At 47.8% G+C, this 9,589-nt stretch overlaps 1 pseudogene; it reads left to right on the top strand.

Annotated features, from left to right (window-relative positions):
• The first annotated feature begins 5,980 nt into the window (after positions 1–5,980).
• LOC143690673 (zinc finger MIZ domain-containing protein 2-like) lies at positions 5,981–9,245 on the top strand (annotated as a pseudogene).
• The last annotated feature ends 344 nt before the right edge of the window (positions 9,246–9,589 follow it).

Below are 9,589 nucleotides of genomic sequence, written 5' to 3'. Positions count from 1 at the left end.
TTGCTTCCAGGAAACGTCTTCTATTGTTCAGATGTGGCTTCTCTCTCTCTCTCTCTCTCTAACCCCAATTCTGCAACCCTACTCCCACATGGGACATGATATCCAGGAGTGAAAGTCTCTCTGACAACGTGCAGCATGACTCCCAGGGATGAGCCTGGCCCTGGAACCGTGGGATTGATAATGCCTTCTGGAACAAAAGGGGGAAAAGAAATGTAACAAAACAAGATATCAGTGGCTAAGAGAGTTCCAATAGAGTTGAGAGGCTATTCTGGAGGCTACTCTTATGCAAGCTTCAGCTAGATATTGTTAATTGCCACAATTTGCCAAACCCCAACCAACATCATGCCTATTAACCCTAAAGAACACCTAGAGCTTTAACAGAGAGTCTATAAAAGTTTCATGCATTAGGTTTACTTTCCTGAAATCCATTTCCTCCAGAGTGGCTAGCCTCTCCAAGAATATCAACTAATTCCATCCCCCTATCCTATATTATCAACATCCCTTTCCAACATAAAAAAGTTAGAAAGGGCATAGCCCAGAGATCTTTATAGAGTGTGATAAGGATCAAAGGAGAAGGACGTGTAGTAACAGAGAAGATAGAATTTAACAAATTAATATAACTGCTGAATCACTATATTAATATTTGTTTTAGCCTCCAATGTTTTGGAGCAGCTAGAAGGAAAAACCTGAAACTGTGGAATGGTAACCAAACCAAACTATGAACTTTGTTCTGTAGCTGATTGTTGGAATGTACTCTGAACATTATTGCTTTTTCTTTTTGTATATATGTTATATTTCACAATTAAAAAAAAATGTTTAAATGTAATGTTACTAGTATTGTCTTAGAGAATACACATTCACTTAGTTGTGGAGTCCATGCAACACAAACAGTATTTCCGAAACCCATATTCTCATTGACAGCCCAATTCCTGTTTTACCTGGAAATACCTTCTTCCTTTTATGGTTTATTATTCAATACTTCTCTGTGCGATTTAGATTTGAACCTGTGGAGTGGCTTCCTTGGAAGAATCACAGTACCTCTGTCTCAAGGTTAGGAGCCTATTCAGCCCAGCAGCTTGTCAGAGGGACAAAGCTGTACCTGTGAATAGCAGTTCTGGGTGACTCTGACAGGCTTTGGATTTTTACTTACAAACCCAAAGTTTTTTGTTTTTTGTTTTTTTCCTTTGCAAACATTACTGAGGCCCTTCTGTAAGTCAGGGGATGTGGCGATGAATAAGAAGTCTCTAGTCTAATAAGGGAAGCAGACACCTAAATGTGTAGCACTCATATGAGATAAATACATAAAAGAGATATGAAGTGAGTGCTGTTGTAATTCAGAGGAGATGCTATTTAACTGCCTGTAAAGGTCAGGGAAGTTTTGCCACATGAGTTGGCCATGCACTGGGTCATGGAAGGATGAAGAGAAATTGGCCAAGGGGAGAAGGGGTGGAAGAGCATGCTCACCACAGGTGGAAACAAAGCATAAAGGACAGAAGGAAAATGAGATCAAGAGAGAAAAGAGGCAGGAAAAACCTACTGGGTTGATAGAGAAGAGAGAATGAAAGGGAAAGATGGACAGGGACATTGACCAGAGAGAAAGGGGCAACCAAAAATGGTCTTGTGCTTCTGAGCTGCCCCCTGCTTCAGAGAGCCAGGTCTACTCCCAGGGCAAACAGCACGATGGCTCCTATTCTATCCACCTCACCAAACAATGCTGAACCACCAGTAAATGAGTGACACAAATGTTGCCAATATACTACTAGGAACATAAAGCAGATATAGAGGGGGAGAACAAAACAAAACAGGCATTGAAAAAGTTTGGAAGAAAATACATCGAAATAACAACTGTTATCTATTATTATCTATGAAAGGTGGAGTTCTGAATGATTTTAATTTTCTTTGTAACTTTGTGTATTTTCTAGTCTACAATGAGCATGAATAATTGTGTATAAGGTATTTAATTGTCTATTACAAACAAATTCTAATAAAAGGGTATCTAAAGTTTATGATAGTGGCCTCTGATCCATATGTGGCAAAGTGAGGCTAAAAATGAGGAATACCTCATTCAGTGGGCAGGTTTGTAAAGATAATTTAAGATCTCTCTCATTTATATTTTTGTCAATATTACTGCCACCGCCACCCTCCCCAATCCACAAGGGCAGAGTCAAACCTTTAGTGATCTTAGTATCCTCAGTGTTGTACCTAGCACAAGTAGATGCATGTTTAATAAATGTGGCTTAACGAAAGAGTAAAAAATGGTTTGAGAAAATGGAACCTCAGGCCTAACCCACACATAAGGGGAGATCCAGCATCTCCTTCCCATGTTACTCTCTTACCTCATTGCCTCAAAGATCCCTTAGGGGAGTCCCCAGAGGAAAATGGACCCATGGAGAGAATACCTTTTGTGGCACCTCCTGGTGTTCACTTCCTTTTGCAAATCCCTCCCTTGAAGGCTGGACCTCTGACTTACTTTTAAGGAATAGAATAAAGTAAATTTCTGTGATTAGGTTACAAAAGGCTTTGACTTCCATCTTAATAGCATTCTCTCCCTTGCTGGCACTTCTCTCTTTTGCCCTCTTCTTGCTCTGATAAAGCAAACTGCCATCTTGTGAGGTGCTCTAGAGAGAGGGCACATGACAAGGATCCAACGTGGCCTCCAGCCAACAGCTGGGAAGGAATTGAGGCCTCAGTCCAACAGCCCATGAGAACCTGAATCTTTCCAACAACCGTGTGAACAAGGTGACTGCAGCACTGTGAGCGACCCAGAGCCAGATCCGCCTGGGTCCTGGACCCTCAGAAACTCTAAAATAACTGCTGTTGTTTTAAGCTACTAAGTTTTGGGGTAATTGGTTACACAGCAATGGATAACTATTATACCTTTCTTACTGATTTTTCATTTCTCTTGAATTATCTTCTCCTTACTTTCTAGTGAGCACTGTGCAGTAGAACATACACAGTGACTCAGAAAATTCACTCATCAGTTTACTACAGAGTTAGGGAATCACTGGCTTGAAAACTACACACAGATTTGTTGCTCAGATGCGGCCTCTCTCTCTCTCTCTCTAAACTCAGCTCTGGGAGGAAAATCCTTACCCTCCCCCATACATGTGACATGACATCCAGAGGTCAAAGTCTCCCTGGCATTGTTGGACTTGACTCCCAGGGATAAGCCTGGACCTGGCACCATTATGGGATTGACAATGCGTTCCTGACTCAAAGGGGGTAAAAATGTAACAATATAAGGTATCAGTGGCTAAGAGAGTTCAAATAGAGTCGAGAGGCTATTCTGGAGGCTATTCTTAGGGAAGCTTCAGCTAGATATAGCTAATTGCCATGGTTTCCCCAACCCCAACCAACGCCATTCCCATTAATCCTAAAGAACACCTAGGACTCTAAAGAGAGCCTACAAAAGTTTCATGCACTAAGATTACTTTCCAGAAACTTACAACCTCTGTTTGACTCTTAGGCCAGATAAGTTCTGAAACCCAGAGTGGCCAGTCTCTCCAAGAACATCAACTAGTTCTACCCCCACCATACCATATTGTCAATATCCCTTGAAAAAGAAAGGGTATAGCCCATATACCCCTAAAGATTGAGAAACAGATCAAAGGAAAAGGAGTTATAACAGAGAAGATAGGACTCAACAAATGAGTATAACTGCTGAATCATTATATTGAAATATCTTTTATTCTCCCATGTCTTGGAGCAGCTAGAAGGAAAAACCTGAAACTGTGGAATGGTAACCCATACCAGACTCTGAAATCTGTTCTATAACTACTTGTTACAATGCACTATGAAATTTGTTGCTTTTTTGTATATATGTTATATTTCACAATATTTTTTTTTAAAAATAACACAAATGACATACAGAGCATACAACGTTAGATATACTAGAGCACACTGGGGGCTGCTCTGTAGAGTAGAGACCTCCTATAGAGGGACAGCCTCCCTCAGGCCCCAACGCCTCCCACTATTAGAGACAAAGGCCCCTTTCTTAAACTAATTTTTCCCACCTTCAGACTAAACCTCTTTATCTTAGGAGTGGGAAACTCTAACAATTCAACCTTCTTATTTTACAAAATGAGAAAACTGAGGCCTGAAAAGAAGAAATGAATTATTCAGCCTCACACCACTAATCAGGGCCAGAGTTAGGATACGAAACAATAAGGCCTAGACTTTCCTGCCCAGGACAGGGGTGGCCCCAAATCACATACTCATGTTCTATGACCTTAGAAGGCACCAGCAAACTGGGCAAGAGCCCCCTATATCTGATCAGAACTCTGAGGATACTCAGTCTAGAGTTACAATTTGTTTCTACTTGGCTCCCAGGCTCACTCCTTCCCTTCAGGTGGGATTTGCTATCTTGTGGGTTGGTAAACCTAACTCAGTAGCTTTACCTTGAAGGAGAGTTCATGCAAAGCTGTCTGGGTTGTGACAGTTCCCTCATTACTCTGCCCACTTGCTACCCATTTAACATATACAATTTGGTTCCTCTTTAGTTCTCCTCTATTCTGCCAGACATAACTTTGAGGATGGAACTTCCCATTTAGTGCATTTTTCATAACAATGGTTTGAAAGAATGCACCAAAAGACATCAGGAAGAAAAGTCAAAGCTAAAACAGCTGGCAGACAGCTTAAATGACCAAGATTACTTTTAATTCAATTCAACAGTTTACTAGTTACATTTTTGGCCAATGCTAGGTCTTTTTGAAGGGATTACAAGAGATATATTTCCACTGCTCAGTGTTTTCAAAGATCATATAATTTGGTCATGATGTCCAGATTAACACATAGGAAAAGGAAAATAATAATATATATAATATAGAGTTAGATAATGAAATGTGTAGCAATAAATTTTATGGGATCTTGAGAAGGGAGGGACCAATGTGCATTTGTGAACAAGCAAGGCAACAGCTTCACAGAAAAGCTAGGTTTGGAGCCATGAAGGATGGTATTTAGGATATCTATTGCTCTGTAACAAAGTACTCCAAAACTTAGTAGGTTAAAACAACTATTGCTGTGTAACGGATCTGTGGGTGGACATAGCTCAGCTGGATGGATCTACTGGGGGTCTTTCATATAATTGCATTCAGATAACAGCTGGAACTGGACTTATCTCAAGGCTTGACTGGGCTGGACACCCAAGATGGCTTCTTCATTCATGTCTGGTGCCTCAGCCTACCCCTTGTGACCTCTCTCTCCAAAGAGTTGCCTAGACTTATTAAGTGGCAGTCCTTTGAAGGGTGAGGCCCAGAATTGGCATAGTCACTTCTGCCACACTTCTACTGAAGAATGCAGTCACAGTCTAGCACAGATTGAGAGCACTGAGGAACAGAAGCCATCTCTCAATGAGAGTGGCATGTTTATACAGGGGAAAAGAAACTGATGACAGCTATCTTTGGAGAGAAGCTACCAAAGATAGGCAGACAGAGAAAACAACCCACAGCATAAAGAGGCAAGAACCAGAATGAGGGCTAAGAGGAGATCAGAAAACTTGTATTTAAGAAGAACCAGGGGAGGTGAAAGCTGAAATGAATTGTCTGAGCCTGACCAGATAAAGAATGGGGAATCACTGTAAGTTCTTAGGTAGCAAAGTAGCATTCATTCACTCAACTCCCCCACATTTATTGTTTGCTTCTTAGCACTAGTGCTAAGTGCTATATGTACAAATGTACACAAGACAGGTGTGGGCCAGCCACCGTTAGCTCAAGAGTTTAGCCAGTGCTACAGATGAATAAATAAGACAATTACAGTTCAGTGTGATGGGTGCTATGACAGCAGCTGGCAGATAAGTGGTCAGGAGACAATGGGAGTGGTGGTGGTCAGTGCTGTTTTAGAAATATCACTCTAAAAAGCGTTCATGGGCAGAGGGGTGGCGGGGATCGCGCGGAGCAGCGGGAGGAACCTGTAAGCCCCACCCAGGTAGGGGCAGCACCCCTCCCCCACACTCCCACCCCGGCCTCGGGCTCCTTCCCAGCCAATGAACTCCCTGAACCCAGTGAAACCCGCCCTGCCACCCACACCCCACTATGACTGTCCCTTAGCCTGTGAGTCTATGCGCTGGCAGCAAAGCGCCATTCTGCCGGCAGGATTGCTGTTCATGCCAACTACCCCAATGGGGCGTCAGCAACACATCCAGAGTCAGGTTTGGGGGGCTCTATGGACCCGGACCCCGCTGGCAGCTCCTTGATGCCCACATGGGAGGCTGCAGCCCCACTGCTAATTCACCACAGTTCCTGGCCTTTGCTGAGGGCGGCGCTGCAGCAGCAGGTGTATGGCCTTGGGGATTATTCCAGGGGTTCCGGTCTCACCACAGGGTATACAAGGGATCCAAGAGGACTTGAGGGGGCTGGGCTACCTCTCACACACCTCCCCATCCTCCACGGATTCCACGCAAGCAGTAGTGACTGCCACACTCCAGGGGGAAGTAGAGCCAGGAGGTAAGCCAGTATGGCGCAATGGGGGCCGAGCGGTCATTTAACAGCCAGTTCTGTAGTACCGGGCCCCCTAGGAGTGCACAATCCCCACTGGCATGAACCCTCCCAGCATGAAGGGGAGGGGAAGTGATGGGCCCCATTGGCCACCCCCACACCCATGAGCATGCTCTGACCTGGGTAGCAGCCCTGACATCCCTGCATGCAGGCCTGCCCCAACTGGGTACCCCCAGGCCCAGCCACTGCCTGGCCAGAGGATCAAGAGAGCCTACTTCAGCAAGGTGTATCCTGAGCAGCAGTAAATGCAAGGAGGCCAGTAGGCAACCAGAGCTGCCCAGTATGCTCCCAGTCCCAGGCAGCCCACCCCACCCCCACCCCCTGTCCTTGCTTTTGAGGGCACAGGCTGCCCCAGCAGCAGGGGATGGGCCAGCACCTGCCCAATCCAATCCCCAGGGACAGCACTACAAATTCACTGACCAGTTTAACAGGCTGAACACCAGCTTCAATGGTGGAACTTCAACTACAGCCGGCCCAGCATGAGCAGGCCCCTCTGCTCCATGCCTGGCTACTCCAGTACCCCCTGCCAGGGAACCCTAGGCCACCCACAACCCCCAGCAGCAGCGCCTCCTACCTGTCTCCAAGCCAGCCCAACCTCAAACCGACTGTGCTGGTTTGAAAGTATTATGTACTCCAGAAAGGACATGTTTTAATCCTGATTCAATCCTGTGGAGGCAGCCATTTCTTTTAAACTTGATTCAACACCATAAATTGGAAACTTCTGATTTGGTGGGTCTTGATTAGTTTACAAGAAGAAACATTTTGGAGAGAGTCAGAAACAACAGAGCCCACAGAAATGAGAGAAGCCTCAGAGCCGACAGAAACTTCACAATAGGGCTGACACACATACAAACAGTGGAGAACAGAGACACAGATGTTTGGGGATGCTTAGAGCCCAGCAGACATTGCCGTGAGCTACTAACCAGGCCAGAACCTGGAGACAGCCAAGGGAAGCCAAGAGTTGAAAGTCAGCCCAGGAGAAGCAAAATGCAAAATCTTCACAGGGACAGAGGCTGAAAGCAACTGAGCCCAGGAATAAGGGACCGACAAGCAGATGCCAGCTACGTGACTTCCCAGCTGACAGTCAGGGTCCTGACTCATCGGCCTTTCTTGAGTAAAGGTAACCTATTGCTGGTGCCTTAATTTGGACACTTTCACTTCCTTAGAACTGTCAACTTGTAACTTATTAAATTCCCCTTTTTAAAAGCTGTTCCAGTTCTGTTATATCGCATTCTGGCAGCTTCCAAACTAACACACCCACCATGAACTCTGCACCCCATCTCTTCAGGAACCACCAGGTCATAAGCAGGGCTGACCTTCCGGGTGGGTCATGCAGGGGTGCCGGAGCCCGACCGCTTTCAAAACAACCTGGCGATGAGCAAATCACGTCTTCCAGCTCCTCTATGCATCTGCTGAGCTCTGACGCTGGCCCAGACCTCGAGCCACAGTTGAAGAGCTACCACCACGAGGACCCGCCGATGAACACAGGCGTCGGTGAAGGTCAGCGTCAACGCCACGCCTCTCGCTTAGAGCTCGGAGAGGAGACCTCTCACTCGCCCCTCTATCTGAGGCACGTGTGCCTGCTGGGCGGGAACACAGCCCAGATCACCGTCATGGCCTGCTTGCTGCTCCCGCCTCTCGGTGCTGCAGCTGGAGCTCCGGCTCTCCGTGCTCTCTGTGCTGTAACGCCTCCTCAGGAAGCGGCTTCTGCCCGCCCGGCACTGCAACACTAAAATCAAGGGAAATTTCAGCCTCGGCACCATCCCAGGCACCCTGCCGCCCAGCGAAGAGGAGTGTGTGGAGGGACAGCCTTCAGGGTGTCCCTGAAATGCCCATCACCTTCCGCCGGACCTAGCTCCCGCCTGCGGCCACGACTGTCCCTAAGCACAGTGCTTCCATCTGGAGTCCTACCAGCGGCTGAACTATGAACAGGGGACCTGGAGGTGTCCCTTCTGCAATAAGACAGCGCAGCTGGAGGGCCTGGAAGTGGAACAGTACATGCTGGGGATTCTTACTTATTTTCAGAGCTCGGGCCAAGAGGAGCTGACATCGACCCCGCGTGCAGCTGAAAGCCATTCAGGTGAAGCCCACCCGACCTGCACGTGAAGGAGCACGGGGCGAGCACGGGGCGAGCCCGGCCCATCACGCGCTGGTGCCCAGCGGTTTTTAGGGAGATGGTGACCGCAGGCGCCGCCCCCTTTGCCCCGCCTCCACCCCACCCCCACCTCTCCTACCACCACAAAGTTCTAGTTTCTTGGGACCCTGTCTCCTCGCCCACCTGCCCATCACCTAATCTTCCTGAGTTCACCCCAGGGCCCCACCCATATTCTACAGTCTGACATTCCCAGCAGCCTCCCAACTCTAGAGAAACCTGCTTCCTGCATCCCAGGCCAGATGGCACCCAGCCCACTTGTACCAAGTCCCACAACCGTGGGCCTCAGGAGCTACACAACCCCAATCACAGACACCCAACCCTCTCTGGACCCCCGTTAAGCTCCAGGTCCACCACTAGAACCCACTCCTGCCAGTCCTGGCAGCCCATGAGCCAAACCCTAGCACCTAGTGGGGGAGCTGGCCTTCAACCCTGCCCCAGGCATGAAGGGGCCCAGCAGCCTGTCAGTGGCAGGAGAGACCCCTGGACTGCTCTGGACCTGCACCCAGTACTGGCCAACCCTGATGAGCTGCTGTAGAGCCTGGGCCCCTGACCTCGCCATAAAGAGCAGTGATGACCTGCTGTCACTCTTCCAGGACTGATGGATCCCATGGTCACCCCAACCTTGCTGATACATGCTCGCAGATCTCAGAAGGGCCTGCCCAGCCCTGTGGGGTACACAGTGATCCTTCCTGACCTTCCTCACATGCACTCCTGCAGCCAGGGCACCAGCTGCCTAACTGCAGCCCCCAAATTCTGAGCAGCCCTGTGAAGAGTTGGAGGGGGAAGCTGGTCGGGTAGCTGAGCCCTGGCCTCGCTCCCTCCATCATGCTTAAGGACACAGAAATGGTTTTGGCTGAGGTGCTCTGCCTGCCCCATCCACCCTGCCTCACCCACACTCATGCTGACCCTGCCCTTATCTCCCAGGCCCCAAGCCCCATCCTGC

The sequence above is a fragment of the Tamandua tetradactyla genome, chromosome 7, assembly GCF_023851605.1.
Source record: "Tamandua tetradactyla isolate mTamTet1 chromosome 7, mTamTet1.pri, whole genome shotgun sequence".
Lineage (NCBI taxonomy): Eukaryota > Metazoa > Chordata > Mammalia > Pilosa > Myrmecophagidae > Tamandua > Tamandua tetradactyla.
Note: the sequence above shows the minus strand (reverse complement) of the source record. Positions and strands in the feature narration are given on the sequence as shown.